Source organism: Equus asinus, chromosome 13 (genome assembly GCF_041296235.1).
Source record: "Equus asinus isolate D_3611 breed Donkey chromosome 13, EquAss-T2T_v2, whole genome shotgun sequence".
Classification (NCBI taxonomy): domain Eukaryota; kingdom Metazoa; phylum Chordata; class Mammalia; order Perissodactyla; family Equidae; genus Equus; species Equus asinus.
The window spans coordinates 43,917,155-43,934,335 of NC_091802.1; the positions used below are offsets into that span (position 1 = coordinate 43,917,155).

General features: G+C 51.1%; 1 long non-coding RNA gene across 1 annotated transcript; it reads left to right on the forward strand.

Annotated features, from left to right (window-relative positions):
• Window positions 1-622: 622 nt before the first annotated feature.
• On the forward strand, window positions 623-3,164 carry LOC139040061 (uncharacterized). Its single transcript, XR_011493885.1, has 2 exons — window positions 623-749; window positions 1,827-3,164. It is a non-coding gene; the product is annotated as an uncharacterized lncRNA (long non-coding RNA).
• The last annotated feature ends 14,017 nt before the right edge of the window (window positions 3,165-17,181 follow it).

A 17,181-nucleotide genomic window follows, 5' to 3' on the forward strand; every position in this document is an offset into this window, starting at 1 on the left:
TCAGTCACGGATTTTTCAGTTGCAAGTAATAGGATGTCTAGAGAGAGAAGATTGTGTGCTTTTCACTTCTGAAAGTAATTCAGATTCAAATGTTAATTTCTGAAACGTTAGTTTTTGAAATATGTGTGGTGTGCGCGTACACCAAAATTAACATTGACTTTTTTAGATTTTCTGATTGCAAAATTCTAAATAAGCTTATCAAAGCTGAGCTCTTTTCTTTTCTTTCTCTGGTGGTCCCCTAAGTTAGCTGTTGCCCTAAGTTTATGCTTTGAGTTACCCAACACTGAACTACTCTCAAAAGGGAATATTTTGTCCCCATGTCTGAAAAGATTACAGCTTCAGGCTTGGCTGGATCCAGGTCCTTATAACCATATTATATAAAATCTACCTCATTCTGCTTTTCTGTTTTGGTTTTGTTCTTGGAGATGCTTGTACTCCTAGGACCACATCCTGTGCTCATCAGTTCCACCAGACAGAATGGGCCCATCTCCTGGTCACACCAGAGAAGCCTTGATTTAACTGACTCTGACTGGGTCACAGGCCCGACTCTGAAACAAGATCTGTAGTGGTTGGGGGTGGGGATGGGGTTGTTGGAGAGAAGATGTGATGCTCTGACTGCCAGGCCTGGGTCACATGCCCTTCTCTGGATCCTAGGGTGCAGTCAGCTTCTTCTGGACCACACGACTGAAGTGGGTGACAGATGGTTTCTCAAGGAAGATTGGGTGTTATCATCAGAAGGGAGATGGAAGGTGGGTAGGGTAACAATCAATGCCTACTGCTGGTGAGATAATGGAATGTGCCCTCAGAAAGGTATGAACCAAGGGCTTTGGGGATTCAGAAGAGGGAGATGTCATTTCCTGTTAAGGGAATCAAGGAAGGCTTCCTGGAGGAGGATGCATCTGGTCTGGGTCTTGAAGGATAACTGAAGTTTGAGCATTGCATCTGAGGGAATGGGAACGAAAGGGCATTCTGGGCAGAGGGAACAATGAGAGCAAAAAACTTGAAGTAAGCGTATGGAGGAATGAGGGCTGAAGCCTGGCCAGGGAAAGGCCTTGAATGCCAGACTAAGGGGCATGGATTGAATTTGGGAGGCATTCGTGGATGGTTCTAGAGTCAAGGATGGGGTCATCAGATCTAAGCTCCTGGGAGCTGATACTATCTGCCACAGGAGCCCTGACCCTCTGCTTCCCCCCTCCACCCCGGGCTGCCCTGGGTGCCCACTAACCCCTCTTCCTTTGGTTCAGCTCAGACAAGTCTGGAGTTTTCCAATAGAAATGCGTACTGAGAAAGAGGGAAAGTGAAAGCAAGAGTGTGATTACAGAGCTTAGCTTTCTCCTGAGGGGGATAGAAAGCTCGGGTGCCTCTGACGCACCCTCCTCTGAGCTGGACCTCCCCTCCCCAACCCTGTTGGCTGAGCCTGAGGCTGGGGTGGGGGATGGGCAGCGGTGCCCGCTCCGCGGGACCCTCAGGCTCTCCAGCGGCCGTTCGCCCTTACGCTGTCCTGCCCTGAATCGTACCTGTTCTGCAGCCGCGCTGGCTCAGGGCAAGGGGGGCACCCTCGATTCTCACCAGCTAGACTCCTCTATGACCCTGGAGCCACACTGCTTCTGTCGTGTCACCTTCATTGTGTCCCCTGCCAGCATCTCTAAAATGTCTGCCAAGAATCAGAGGAAAATCAGCTGAGGGCTGAGTGAGCACTGGTGTGGGGTCCGGGACCAGTCAAAGATGTGGGCTTTGGAGTTGGTCAAAGCTGTGTTTGGATTCCCTCTCTGTCGCTCAAGGGCCAGTCCTCGAGCCTCCCTGAGCCTCTGTTTCCTCTTCTGCAGACGGAACGAATCAGCTCTACCTCTCAGGATTGGTGGGAGGATCCAGTGGACTCCTGTATGTCATATACAGGCACAGGGCACCCCTGCAACAAACGGTGACAATGATGATGATGAAGGAGAAGAAAGAACCAGCCACGGGGGAGCAAATGACCAGCCGAGTCCTGTTCCTTGGGGCGCTCTGGGCTTGGCCTGTGCGTGGGGCCGTGTGCTCAGGCTGGGCAGATGCAGGCAAGGGGAGGCCAGGATGGAGTGCAGAGGCCAAGGGCAACATCAGCCCCATCAGCCTGGACTTGAGCTCTTCTGGCCCCAGTGGGCTCAGGGAACCCCAAACGAACACGTCATCCCGTCATCCATACTGAAGCTACCCACAATAAGGGAGGCTGGGGCTCTGGGTCATGCCAGAGGGCCCCAGAAAGTGAGACTGTGCCAATGCTGCCCTTAGTAGATCCCCTCTGAACCTCAGGTTCCCCATCGGTTAAGGGATTCTGGTCAGGCTCTATGGGGGCCAGGCTGCCAGAAGAGCAAGCTTTTAACAGAGTTTTTACAAAGCTCAGGATGGCTGGAACAGGTCTGAAGGATGTGGTGGGGCTGGCGGGGAGGAGTGGCATGGGGATGAAGGCTCAAGCTAGGGGTCAGCGAGCTTTACTAATCCCCTCTCAGCAAAATAATTTGAGGATGTTTCCCAAAAAACGAATTCACTTATCTGTTTATGCCTGGAACATAAACTATTGCACTAATAAATTATGTTCACTATAAAATGTTTATAAAATGAAAAACTTTAGAGATATCAATGGGAAACAAATTATGTCCCACCCATACAATGGACTACTACTGAGCTATAAAAAAGAATGAGGTCTTGTAACTCAATAAGAAGACAGCTAAATTTGAAAATGGACAAAAAATTTGAATAGACATTTTATCAAAGAAGATATATGAATGGCTAATTAGAAGATAAAAATACTCAATTTCATTCATCATTAGGGAAATGCAAATTAAAACCACATGGGATGTCTCCACACCCCCTCTACCATGGCTGTAATCAAGAAGACAAATAGTAACCAGTGTTGTCGAGGATGTGGAGCGATTGGAACCCTCCTACCCTGCAGGTGAGAACGTGAAATGGTGCAGCCGCATTTGAAAACAGTCTGGCAGTTTCTTAAAATGTTAAACATAAACCTACCACCCAACCCAGCAATTCGCCTAAGTATCTACCCAGGAGAAAATAAAAACATATGCCTACCCAAAGACTTGAACTCGAATGTTCATAGCAACATTACTCATGATAGAAAAACCTGGAAACATCCTAGTATCACTCAGCTTGTGAAAGGATAAAGAAAATGTGAAACATCCATACAATGGAATACTATCCAGAAGCAAACTAATTCAACACGCTACAACACGGACAAACGCCAAAGACTTTATGCTCAGTGAGAGAAGCTCGACACAAAAGACTACATATTGTATGATTCCATTCACGTGAAATTTCCAGCGAAGGGAAATGCATAGACAGGCAGCGGATCGGCAGTCGGCTGGGCTGGGCGTGGGACTGGGGATGAAACAGGACGCAGACCCGAAGGAACTTTTGGTATGATGGAAATATTCTAAAACTGAATTGTGGCCAGAGTTGCACAACTCTATAAATTTACTAAAAATCATTTTACGGTACACTTACAATAGATAAATTTTAAGTAAATTATATCTCAATAAGACTGTTTTTAACAAAACAAAGTGAGGAAGCTCTTTGGGCATTGGTATAGAAAAGTCTCCAAGATGTATTGTTAAACGGAAAAAACAAGCTGCAAAGTATGCTGCTGTTTGCATTTTTTTTAAAAAGAAAAGGTTTGACTATACTATACTTTCCTACATATTTAAAGTTATACATTTATGCATATACATGATTATGTGGATTTGCTTTTACTACAGTCATGCGGCACATAACGACGTTTCAGTCAATGACAGACAGCATGTACGACGGCGGCCCCGCAAGATTAGAGTAGACTAGGTGTCGAATAAGCTGTACCACCTAGGTTTAAATACAGTCTATGACGTTCGCACGACGATGAAATCGCCTAACAATGCATTTTTCAGAATGCGTCCCTGTCATTAAGCAAAGCATGACCATATACGCACAGACTCTCTCTGGAAGGATCCAAAGAAACTGGAGACGTTAAGTGTCTTGAGTGAAGGAATTGGCTGCCGGACAAGAATGGGCGGGTGACTTGCACCCTTACATTTTTCCTCTTTTTGTTTTCTTTTTAATTGTGGTAAAAAACACACAACATAAAATCGACCATCTTCACTGTTTTCCAGTGTACAGTTCCGTGGTATTAAGGACATTTGCACTGTTGAGCAACCATCACCACCATCCATCTCCAGAACTCTTTTCATCTTCCCAAACTAAAACTCTGTCCCCATTAAACACACACTCTCCTTGCCGCCTCACCCGCCCCTGGCAACCACCATTCTACTTCCCATCTCTGTGAATTTGACCGCTCTAGGTGCCTTCCATAAGTGGAATCATCCAGTATGTGCCTTTTTGTCATTGGCTTCTTCACTTAGCACAACGTCTTCCAGGTTCCTCCACGTTGCAGCATTGTGTCGGAATCTCCTTCCTTTTTAAGGTGGAATAACATTCCATGGTATGTATGGATGTTTTGCTTTTCCATTGGTCCCTCCATGGATGCCCCTGTTTCCACTTTTTGGCTGTTGTGAATAACGCAGCTATGAATATGGGAGTACAAATATCTCTTGGAGATCCTTGTATCTTCACTTTTTGTGTGCGTGTGCTGATGAAGATTCGCCCTGAGCTAACATCCGTGCCAATCTTCCTCTATTTTTCAGTATGTGGGCCGCCTAACAGAGTGGTGTAGGTCCGTGCCCAGAACCGAACCCCAGCTCCCAAAGTGGAGTGCACTGAACTTAGCCACTAGGCCACCGAGGCTGGCCCTCTTTACATTTTTAAAGCATATAAATGTACTACTTACTTGAAGAAAAGAAGTTAAATTAAAATTTAAAAGGATGATATACAAGTAAATAGAAATGGAAGTTGTACTATTTCTTTCCACATCTTCTTCTGAGGCCCCTGCGCAGCCCTTGAACCTCCAAGGGGGCGCAGAGCAGGGGACAAGGGGGTGCGTCCTCCCCGCCCGCGCAGGGCAGCAGCCAGACGCGGGGGGCCCGGCAGGGGCCCGCTGGGGGCCCGCAGGGAGGGTCTTGCTTAGTCACGGGCAGCGGCTCAGCGCCGCCGTGCCCTCGCCTGCCCGCCGCCCACCGCCTTCCGGGCGATTGGCCGGGCCGCATTCCTGCGCGCTGCCTGCTGCGGCCCCGGTGACTCACGGCCCAGGCAGCCCGGGAACGCCCGGCCTCGTTTGGGGGCCCACAGCCGCTGGTTTTCCTATTTGGAAACTCCTTAGCCGCCTCCGCTCCAACCAGCCCGTCTCTTCCCTGGTCCCCAGCAGGCGGGGGAAGGAGGGCAGGGAAGCCTCGAGACAAGCGCCTTCTCTGTGCAGCGACCCCCAGGCCTTAGAGGGAATGATCCGCGCTCTCTTATCCCAAATTCCAGAATGCCCAAATGCCTGGAAACCAAAGTTACAACGTGGCAAAACCTGATGTGCGCTGACATGAAACTAAGTTATAGTCTTCACCCTGCTGAATGTGGATGCTCATACGTTTTGCTGCAGAGACATACTTGTCTGATTACAGCATGCTGTGCCAGACCGATGGAGGTGCTGTATAATGTATAGTGCACGTGCTGAATTTGCTTTCTAAACTCTGAAAAACTCTGAATTCCAAAGCCCATCTGGTCCCCAGGGTTTTCGATAAGACTGTGGATCTGTGCTCTGCCCATTTGACAGAGAGGTCAGTCTCAGCTGGGAGTGGGCTGATGGTCTAAGCCGGTTGGTCTCTCTCCCTGAGCTGCCTCCTGCGAGACTCCCCCACCTCTCTGCCCCACTCCCTCTCCCGTCCCTCCTCTGGGAAGGTTTTCACATCCACCCCAGCCCAAGCTATTGCCCTTCCTGGCAAATGACCTTTCCCTGTTGGGTCCCAGAGCCCAGCCCAGTGCCCACCACGTATGGACAGTGTTGGAGGCAGGAGAGCGTGGTGGCTGCAGGCTGACCTGGGGCTCCAGCTACTCAAGATCCCGCCTTGGTTTGACCAATTTTCAGCTGTGTAACTTTGGGCAGATTACTTATTCGTTCCATGCCTCAGTTCCCTCCTCCGTAAAGGTTCATAATAATAATGCCCCTCCTTTAGGGTTGGTGGGAAGATTAGAAATAAAATGCAGGATGCCCATGTTGCATGGGACATGCTTATGCTAAAAAATTATTTGTTATTTACCTGAAATGCAAATTTAACTGGGTGTCTGTATTTTTATTTCCTAAATCTGGAAACTTTAGCTTGGCACAGGGTTAGTCCCCAGTATATGTTAGCCGGTGTGTTAATAATAAACGTTGAATGATGTGGAAGGCTTTTTATCACAGTATTTGTATGTGCCTAATCTTCCCCACTAGATTAAAAGTGCTTCAAAAGTATTCATTCATTCACTCACTTAACAATTATGTATTGGGCACCTCCTGTACGCAAGTCACAGTTCCAAGCTTTGGGGATCAGGCAGTGAAACTGACCTGGTCTATGCCTCACGGAGCAGCCTGGCATGGAAGATGAATATTAAACACCAATTACCCCAAATGATGAATGCCTATTGTGACAAGTCCTGAGAAGTCCCAGCCTCAAGGACAGTCTGTGATGGGAGCCTGAACTGGTCTGGGATGGGTGCCCAAGCCTTGTATCTTTCCATCTCCTCCCTCACACTCCTCAGTGTCCCTCCTGGTGGGGAAGGGCTTGATGAGGATGCTCCTGGTCCCTGGGAAAGGCGGGTCGATGTGTCCAGTGGTCCCCCCACAGTGGTGCTGGCCCACCCCAAGCTGTCCACACTATCCCCATCCTCCGTGTGAATGGAGCGAGTTGGGACATGGCAGGTCTACCTGAGGATTCAGCCTGAGATCAAGGTGGGTCTGGGGTGAATCCATGCCCTCATCTTTAAGAACATCTCCTTCCTGTGTGTTTGTCCAGTCAGCAGGCTCTGGGTGGGGGCTAAGAGTACAGGTTTGGGGGAACGATGTCTCTCGAGGCTGGACGATCAGCTGGTGATGTCAGGGGAGCAGAGCGCCTTAAAGATCAACTGATGTGACATTTGATGGATGAGGAAACTGAGCACTGGAGAGGGAAGTGACTTCTGAAGGTCACACAGATCTTTCCTGGTGGAGCTGCCACCAAAACCCAGGCTGACTCCTAGGCCAGAGTCCCTGCCCTCCCCCGCCCCCAGCCCTGTGGCTGTGGTGTTGAAGGAGAAGCGCCCTGTGAGTTCACTGCCCTTCCCCCAACTGGGAATCCCCGCAGGGGTCACCTGGGAACCCACAGCCCCCATTTTCCCACATCCCCCAGGCTAGTTTCGGTGCGTTTTGGCCCTGGGTCAGGGCCTGCAGCTCAGAACTGCCTGCAGCTCTGAGCAGGGGAGCCACTGAAAGCTGACTTCAAACAACATATGAGAAAGTTGGCCTTGAAAAAGTTTCACTTCCCAAGTTTCACTGTGGTGGCTACAATCTGACGTCCCTCTCTCACCAGCTCCTTGCAAAAACCCTGAGGAGTTTGGCCTGTGACCCATCCAAGCTCATAGAATGCAGGACCTCCAACTCCCTTCTCCCCCATACTAGGTACTGATTCAGGACCCTACCCTGGATAAGGGGCTCCCTGAGCCCCCAGAACCATCCCTCCAGCCCAGCAGCCCCTAGTCCTCTGGGCTGGGATGTACTTGGTGGACAGGACAAAGCTTTTACCTTCTTAGAGTCGCTCCTCTCTGTCCGCTCTCCATGCCCGCTGCCTTGTGAAGAAGCTTCCCTCTTTCCTTGCAGCCTGGTGTTGTGTGAAGTCCTACGGCCTAATGTGCCATAGACATCTGTCATTAGACATCCCAAGTTCACCTTCTGATGCCACCACTCCTAGGTGGGCGTGGTGGTCTAAAACATGTCCACAAATTCCTTGGCACTCTGCCCATCGAGAAGCGGGGTCTATGTCTTCTCTTCTTGAGGCTGAGCCAACCTTATGGAGTATGGTGACAATAGGATGTGGCAGAGGAGATGTGATGGGACTTCCAAGGCTAAGCCTTAAGGACAATTCAGCTTCCTTCAAGTTGTCCATGGACACTCATCTTTGGAGCCCTGAGCTGCCATGTAAACAGTGCAAGGCTGCCATGTTGTGAGGAAGCCAAGACCACAAGTCGGCATCTGGCCAACACTCCCAGCCAAGGTGTATGCCAACAGCCAGCATCAAGGACAGACAGTGATGGGGGCGTACTTAGAGAGAAATGGATGAGCCAGAGGATGAGCCAAATGCCTGCCAGGGGTGCTGGGGACTTCTCAGTCAGGCCCTACTAATAGATGGAACCTTGGCTGGCCCGAAATCTGGTCTCAGACCCAGAAACTCAATGTTGTCAGGGTCTCCTGTGATGAATGGGCGCAGGAGGCCAGACTCCCTCACTACCTGGGCTCACAACAATGAGAGACACTGGCTCTGGGGGCTGCCTCCCACTCTTAAGCTAGCACCCTCCCCTGCTGTAGGTGTTGGTGGATGACTTGAGAGAATGGACCATGCTTGAGCCCAGTGTGTTGCTAGTACTCAAATGAGGATTACGGGGATTGTCATCATTATCAGTTGTCACCAGGCCGCTAGTTGAGTCCCCTCTGACTGGAAAGACAAATTCAGGCTTCCTGACACCCCTTGGCTCAGGCTCCGTGAAGACTCCCAACCTGTGAGCATATTTGGGCTTCTGACCCCCCAAGCAGATGAGGCACTTCCTTGGGGCTCCCATAGCCCCCTGTGTGTACCCCAGTCCCAGCTCTGGCACACGGATCACTTGCTGGTCTGTGAAATCCCTGAGTTTGGGGACCTGGCCTCACCCCCCATATCCAGGTCCAGCTCCACTCCTGCCCAGCGCTGGGGAATGGACACTGAGGGGGTTGAGTTGATCAGAGCTTCCTCTGAGATCACTCCATACCCTCCCATCTTTAGACTGACCCGGAACGCCACAGCCTCCCTTCATCACACCATAAGGATTACTGTTCCCTAACAGCCAAGATGGTGATCCCAGGGCCAGTTTCTTCTCATTTCCCTCCCAGAGCAGGAGTCCACATGAGCCTATCACGATGAAGCCAGCGGTGGTGTTAAGGGGTCCGGCCTGCACACACGGACAAGGGGGCCTTGACCCTCTGGGGGCACCTGCTTTCTCCACAGTGAAGACGGCAAGGGAGACACAGGCAAGCCTGCAGCTAATCCGGCGCCCCTGGCTCGCCAGCAAAGCATTTCTGTGCCATTAGGCGGTGCCTCTCTTGTGCCCACGGAGATTATCTGCAAAGGAGCAGGGGTGACGAGATGGGGGCCTGCCCTCCCTGTGCCCTCCAGCTACTTGCACCTGGGTCTGCACAGCCTCGGGCCCCAGTCTGGGGGGCTCACTGCTGCCTACCCCAGCCTCACTCTCGATGACTCCAGCATCCAAATGGATACCCGTCAGCTCCTGGACCTCCTGGCCTCCAGACGTCACTTTCTCCACTCTGCCCACCTGCCCATGCCGAGGGCCACATGCTAGACCCTCTCCCCCTTACTGATAGTACATCCCCGAATTTCTCCACTGACCACACCTCTTATCCTTCCCACTCACTTTCTCTCGGACAGGCTCCTCCAAATAACTCTCCTAGTTTCTCCCTGGCCATCACCCCTCCCCTTTTCCTTCACTCCTTCCTGCCTTGGAGTCCACTGTCTACCATTCTGATTATTCTCTTCCAACACCTCCAACACTTGGTCCCTGCTCCCTCTGTCATCCCCATCTGGCAGAAGCCAACCCTCCACTTTGCCCTCACCTGCACCAGAGAAGCAGGGAGCTGCTGAGACCATCCCACAGCCAGGTTGCCCTGGTGCAGGCAGCACCTTAACCTCAAAGGGGCACTCGGCCCTGTGTGGACACTGTTCCATTTTCCTGGTGCGAACACAGACAGAACTGATCAGGTGTGAGGGGTGAAAGGAAGAAAGGATACCCAAGAAGGACTTAGAAATTTCTGGCTGGAGCAATAGGGTGTGCGGTGGTGCCATTTTCTGAGATGGGAAAAATGGGGAGAATCAGGTTTGGAAGAGAAGCCAAGGCTGCCTGCAGTCGGTTCTGATGGTTTTGCCTCCCCCGCAGATCTTAAGCGGATGCAGATCTCCCACCTCCTCTGCCTCCAGCTTCACCGGGTGGTCTTGTTAAAACGTCAATCAGAATGCGTCAGCTCACGCCTTCAAATCTCGCAAGGGATTCATGTCTCACTGCAGAATTAATCCAAATGTCTGCAAGCCTTTCACAGTCTGCCTGCTGGCTTCCTCTTCTGCCTCGTCCCTTCCACTCCCCGCTTCACCCTCAACGAACATTCCAGTTCTCCAGCTACGAGAAGCTCCTTCCTTCTGCTTCTCCAACGCCCTGGGCACAGGCCCACCCAGAACCTTCACACGTGCTGTGCCCTCGGCCTGCCGTGGTCTTTCCTCGGCTGGCGACTTTAGATGTCACCTTCTCAGAGAGCCTTCACTACCACCCCTCTGATGAGGGGCCTTCCTGGCACCTGGTACGTGCTAAGCACTCAGGATGTATTTGTTAAATGTATGAGTGAATGAATGAATGGATGCATGCATGGGTGCATGGATGGATGGGGGCTTCCTGTCTCTAGGGTTGCTGTGAGGACGAGCTGCGATACTGGGTGTCAGATCACTCTGGACACTGGCTGTGCTATACACGGTAGGGGTTATACTCCAGCACTACATTGGCACTTCAGTAAGGGCTGATGAGTGAACTCATGCCACACAAGGCAGGGTTCAGGGTGTGAAGGAAGTGTAGACAAAGTGCAAGAGGACAGTGGGGCCTCATTAGAGGAAGGGATGGGGGAGAGGGAGGGTCTGGCTGGCCTGCCTCTCCTGCCTGGTCCCTCGCCAGTCCCTGTCCATCCCATGCCAGCTGCATCTCATTCCCCTCCCATGTCCTGGTGTTTCACACCTCCAGCCCTTTGTCCACAAAGTACCTGCCTCCTCGAAAGCCTTCAGAAAGGCCAACTCTTGCTCATCAAACACAACCCGTTCAGCTGTTACCCGATTCCCACACGGATGTTAATTGGACACCTTACTCTATGCCTGTCACTGTCCCAGACACTCAGGCTTTGGGAAAACAGCTGAGGACAAGGTGTGAGGTCACTGCCCTCATGGAGCTTACATTCTAGTGGGTGTGACAGAGCACGAACTGGTCAGCAGTCAGACCATTAACCTACCCCAGGAAGCCTTCCCTAGCCTCCCCCGCCCCCAGATCTGGTGCCTCTTCTCTGGCCCCGTGTCCCTCCCCCACTACACTCACCACCCTGCACTGTGAATTTCCGTCTGGATCTGTCTCCACTTCGGAGATAGGAAGGCCAGGATTCCTGTTTCTGCCTTCTCTTATCCCCACCAGCATGGGGCTGACACTTGGTCGTAACTGTTTCCTTGGGCTGAATTCCACAGGCTGCAAAAATGAGGCATGATGTTGGGCTGAGAGGCGGCGGGGCAGAGCGGTGGTGCTGTGTGAGAGCCTGCGTATTTGGAGAGAGCACGGGGCGCAGGGGGGTGGGGTGAAGGGGCGTGCTAGTTGCCACCAGATCTTGGAGGGCTGCGCAGGTTTCAAACAGGGCTCTATAGCCCTTGTCTTGCTGAGAGAATATGTCCCGATTTACCAAACCACCAAGGGAACCACGGGACTGGGTCGCATGTGAAATCACATCCCAACAAGTTGCCCCACTCTCCCTCTGCCCTGCCAACAACTTGTAACAGTTTAAAACAAAGTGTCCCTGTCCCACACAGCAAGTGCCTGGCTTAGGGAGCCGGTTAGGCTACCAAGAGGTTAAGTAGAAGTTGGAGGCACTATCATGGGTGACCTATCCATATAGGGCAGTAAAGGGAACTGGGATGACTTGGGGACATCCCTAACCTTTGAGGCTGACGTCATGGTGATAACCACTCTCCCACAACACAGCTCGTGGTGCCAGTTCTCTGTAGAGGTGCATGAGGTCGCTAACTCAGGGCTGCGTGTCTGATGTTCTTATGAGCACATGAGAGGAACCAAGTCACCCCAGGAAACTGCAGAGAAATAGAATCTTTCCAAGAGCTCTTGATCGACCTTCCTTCTATAGACAGGTGCCAACCACTAAAGGAATACTCAACCATATAAACTGTGTGTGTTCACGGGCGAACACATGGTGTGAAGGGGAGAGCTAGCCTCGTGGGGGGTGTGGCATCACCGAGGAGGAGGTGCTGGGCATTGAAGGATGGGCAGTGTGATCTGGAGGAGGGCGTTCCAGGAGAGCAGCATGCACCGACACTTGGGGGTACAAAAAGGTGGGAAACATCAGGGCTTGTTCAGGGAGCAGCGGCAGTTGGGCGTGGCTCCATTTATCAAGTCTACCTTACGCGCCCAGTCCTGGGCCACATCATTCCACGGGTCAGAGGTGATTCTGTCACCCTCTAAGCTGAGTTATGGATGAAGATGCTAGGCATCTTGAGAGGTCAGGTAACTTGTCTAAAGTCCCACAGCCAGTGGCAGAGCTCAGGTTCAAACTTGGGTTTGTCAGATTCCCAAATCTGTGCTCCTAACCACCATGCTGAACTGACCCGTGACGTGATGCTGACCCCGAGGAGCCAGGGGTGGCCATTTGGACTTGATTCCAGAAGGCAGAGTTCCCTGAACGCCTGCTATTTGCATTCAACCTTCAAGAGACCTGCCATGTCCTCAGACTTTCATTTTCTTAATGCTTGTCTTAAAATGTTTTGCTTTTTAAAAACTGAAATTTAAGTAATTTTTTTCTTCATGTATAACATACATATGAAGAATCAAACACACATCAATTACTTTTCACTTGTGTAAAAAACAGTAATTTTTCACCCAGGTCAACAACAGATTATTATGAGCCCCTCAAGAAGCCAGCCTTGGGCCACCCCCAGGCATGGCCCCCCAGGTAACCACGCTCCCAGCTTAAGAGCATAGATTAGTTTGGGCTGCTTTTCAACTTCGTATAAATGGAGTCATGAAGACTGTTCTTTTTGTGTGTGTCTGGCTAAATTTGTGTAGTTTAATTTAGTCATTCCCACTTTTATACAGTATTCCATTATATGAACGTACCAGAATGTATTTATCCATTCTGCTGCTGACATATAGATTGTTTTCAATTTTTGGCTATTACAGATAAAGCTGCTACGAACATTCTTGTGCATGACTCTTGGTGAACGCGTGTACTCGTTTCTGTCGGAATTACACCCAGGATTTGAATTCCTGGGCCAGAGACTAGTACTGGCCTGCTCAGCTCCGTAGAAACGGCCAGCTTCCGAAAGCAGTTCATGTCCGTCCTCGCTGCCAGTGACAGAGAGTTCCGATTGTTCCACATCCCTGCCAAAGTTTGATACTGAAAGTCTCTTTTATTTTAGTCCTGGTGGGTGTACAGGGATATCAGATTGTGGTTTTAATTCACATTTCTCTGATGACTAATGCAGTTGAGCACTTTCCATCTGTTTATTGGCCATTACGTCTCCTCTTTTTACCAAGTGTTTAAGTCTTTTGCCCATTTTTCCGTTTGATTTTTAAATTTCTATTGATTTTTCTCATTGATAAGTCTTCTTTATATATTCTGGATGTTAGTCCTTTAATGGATATATGATTTGTAATATCTTTTCCCAATAAATGTAATTTATGGACCATTATTACCATAACTAAAAAACACTATCACATGTCATAGATAGTAGGTAACTGTAAAATAAGTAAAATAAAAATAAGACAGTGTTATCACATTCCAGCCGGATATCTTGTGGCTGGCAGCATGGCTAGAGGCCTCACCCATGCTAAAAGGAGAGATTAGCAAGTGAAACAGCGGTGTTGAAGACAGTCTGGCGCCCCATGGAGACTGTCTCCTTGATGTCTTTGGAAGGCTGGAAAGAATTAGAAAAGAAATAATTTTCTCATTTTGGAACTCCATGTTAATTATCACCCCTGTGTACCCTTGGCCCTTGAACCTCCTATAATTGTGGCATCTGCCACCCACCGAGTGCGCTCTACACTTTGGGAAACACAACCGGAAGGGATGTGGATGCAATGAAGGTTTTAACTGGGCGTTGATCTAATGAGATTGATGCTTTAGAAAAGTTGTTCAGGTGGCAATTTGGATAAAAGCGAAAACAGAGAGGCAGAACCCAAGTTAGGAGCAGCTGAGGAGGTCCAGGGGGTAAGTGTGAGGCTCTAACTGGGGGTGTGCCAGGGGCTGGGAGGGCGTGGGGACTGGAAAGATAGGAGGTACAATCTGAGCAACGTAGCGGCTGACCGCTCCGCTAAGACAGTAAAAGGAGAGGTCTGGGGTGCCTCTGGGATTTCTAAGTTGGGGGCCTGGGATGAGAGAGGTAGCAGAGACTGGAGAAGGGAATTGTGAGGAGGTTGAATTTGAAGGGCTTGCGGGGCTTCAGAGGGAGAGGTTCCCATTCATTCCGCAAATATTTACTGAGTGTGTACTGGTGCCAAGGGTGCAGCAGTTGATCAGACAGACAAGATTCCTGCTCGATGGAGCTTAACGTTCATGGAAAGATAGACAGTGGGAAAGACAGATAAGGACAAGCAAGTTTGGCACAGGGCTCAGGGGGCTGCGCTGTGGGGTTGATTGGGGGCCTGTCAGTGTAAGGACAGCCGTTAAAGCTGTCAGCGTAGGTGAGCTTGCCTACGGAAAGTGAACAGAGCAGAGGGGAGGGTGGAGAGGGGCAGGTTAATGGAGCAGAGGGGAGGGCGGAATGCCAGCATTTAGAGGTAACAGGAGAAGGAGCACCTGCAAAAAAAACCACTGAGGAGTAATCAGAGGGGGTGGAGGGCAGAGACAGGTCACAGGAAGAGGGTTTCAAAGATCTGTCAATGATGCATTCATTCATGTATTCAATAAAACTTTACTTGGCCCCTTCCTATTGCCAGGCTCTGGGGAATCAGAGAGGAACGAGAACTCTCAGGGAGGCAGATGTGTAAACGACAAATTATCAGACAAAGTCATATCAGAAGGATTCTATTATGGAAATAACACACGACATGTGTTGTGGGAGCACAGAGGATGGAAACTCACACTTTTTGAACCTACTGTTCTAGGTGCTAGGCACTGGGGAAGGCTCCCTGGAGGAGTGGGCATGGAGCTAGAGACTGGGGCAGGGGCCGCTGACAGAGAGCAATGGCTGAACAAGGGTGTGGAGGTGGGAAGCTGCTTGGCGTGCTCTGGCAGCCAGGCATGCACAAGCACTGAGGGGTGGAGCCAGCCAGAGGACAAGGAGCCCAGGACGGGGTTAGGATCATGCCAAGAGCGTGGGCTGAAGTTAGCAGGCGATGGGGCCAGTGCAGACTTCGAGGAGTGTGCCTGCTGCTCCACAATGTTCCACCAAGCAGACAGGAGCCCGTGGCAACCCTGCAGCGGCCTTCTCTTCCTGGCCCCCCGCAGTTAGCAGATGTCCGCTCTGCGTGCTTCGCTAACGCGGGCTCCGCGCAGCCCAGCTCCCGCCGGATAAGGCGCTGAGCGCGGGGGTGGGCGCGTGCGCGAGGGCACCTTGCAGGGAGGCATGTGAGAGAAGGAGACAGAGTACAGGGACGGAGGGGTTAGCACAGGTTCTAGGGTCTTGGGAGCGTTCTGTTGAGAGAAGTGGGCGGGGAACTGAGGGCAACTGTCGAGGATGGAGAAGAGTGGACCGGGCAGAGGTGCCAAGGCTCAGCCCAGCGGCCTGAGCTCAGAGCCACCCTCTGAGAGGGGCCCTGGGCTGATGGAGGGCCAGAGTCCTCTCCCTCTTCACAAGGCCAGCCCGTCTCCTCCTGGTCAAGGCTTCACCTTGCCTCCTCCTCCACTACATGACATCAGCCTCATCCCCAGCCTTGGAGCTCAGGGCTGGACTGGTACGTGGGGTCTAGGGTTTGGAGGGGGACAAGACCTCAGGGTTTTCTTGACCTTCTGGCAGAGCAGCCCAAAGCGCCCGGAACTCTCCCAGGTTGAGAATCACCTCTTGGGCAAAAGACCTCTGGCGCCCCCTACTGGCAGCTCTGCGCGAACAGTCCGGATCCCTCCTCTGCAGCCCACCCCCGCCCACAGGGCCTGAACACTTCTGGGGCCCTTTCAGCGGGGGCTGGGAGGTGGTGCAGAGCCCAGCCAGGAAGAGGTCTGCCTTGAGATATTTACCGAGATTCCAGCAGCTCCCTAACCGGTCTCCCTCTCTCCCTTCTCCACCCACAGCCGAGAGAATCTCTTTAAAAGCGTGTCTATGGAATACAACTCAGCAATAGCGAGTAACGACTGTTAATACCCACAACGACTTGAATGGACCTTAAGGGCGTTATGCTGAGTGCAAAAAGCAGATCTCAAAAGGTTACATACTTTATGATTCCATCCATATAACATTCTCAAAATGACACAATTGCATAGATGGAGAAGAGACAAGGCTGCCAGGGTAGGGAAGGGGAGGGAGAGAGTGGCCATAAAGGGGCAGCAAAAGGGATTTCTTTAAGGTGGTGGAACAATTTCGAATCTTGATTGTGCTGGTGGTTATATGAATCAGTACAGGTGATAAAATGTCATGGAATTATACACAAAGACATACAAAAAAGGAGTGCATGCCGGAAATGGTGAAATCCCGTAAGGTCTGCAGTCTAGTTAGCTGTCTGGTGTCCACTTCCCTGGTTTTCATAATGCACTACAGCTGTGTAAGTTGTCACCGCTGGGGGAAGTTGGTGATAGACACGTGGGACCTCTCTGGACTATTTATGTGACTTCTTGTGGGTCAATAATTCTTTCAAAATAAAAAGTTTATGAAAAGAAAAAAGCATACCCGGCCGTATCATCCACCTGCTCACCTCTACCTAGCGGCTCCCAGTGGGCTGTGGAGGATGAAGTGCCTGAAAGAAATTCTGTCAACTTAATGAACGGCGCCCTCCTCTGAGGCTGGCGAGGGAAGGCTGTCTCATCTTGGAGGGCACAAGGGGCTCACCTCACAGCCTGGATTCTGCCTGGCAGGTTACCTCACTCGTTAATCCTGTTGGGTCCCCTCCTCTACTGGCCTGAGGGGGGCGCTCTTCCACCTCTGATGCTTGGCCCCCAACCGGACACAGTGCCCTTCCCTTAGCACTGCAGGGACTCCAGCTGAAGTCTTGAAAAAAGACTGCCCTGGAGCCTGGGAAACAAAAGGCTAACAGCCCAGTGTGCTGGCCGCCCACCAGGCATTCCGGCTGCACCCTGAGGGCTCCTCCAGGACACTTCTGCCT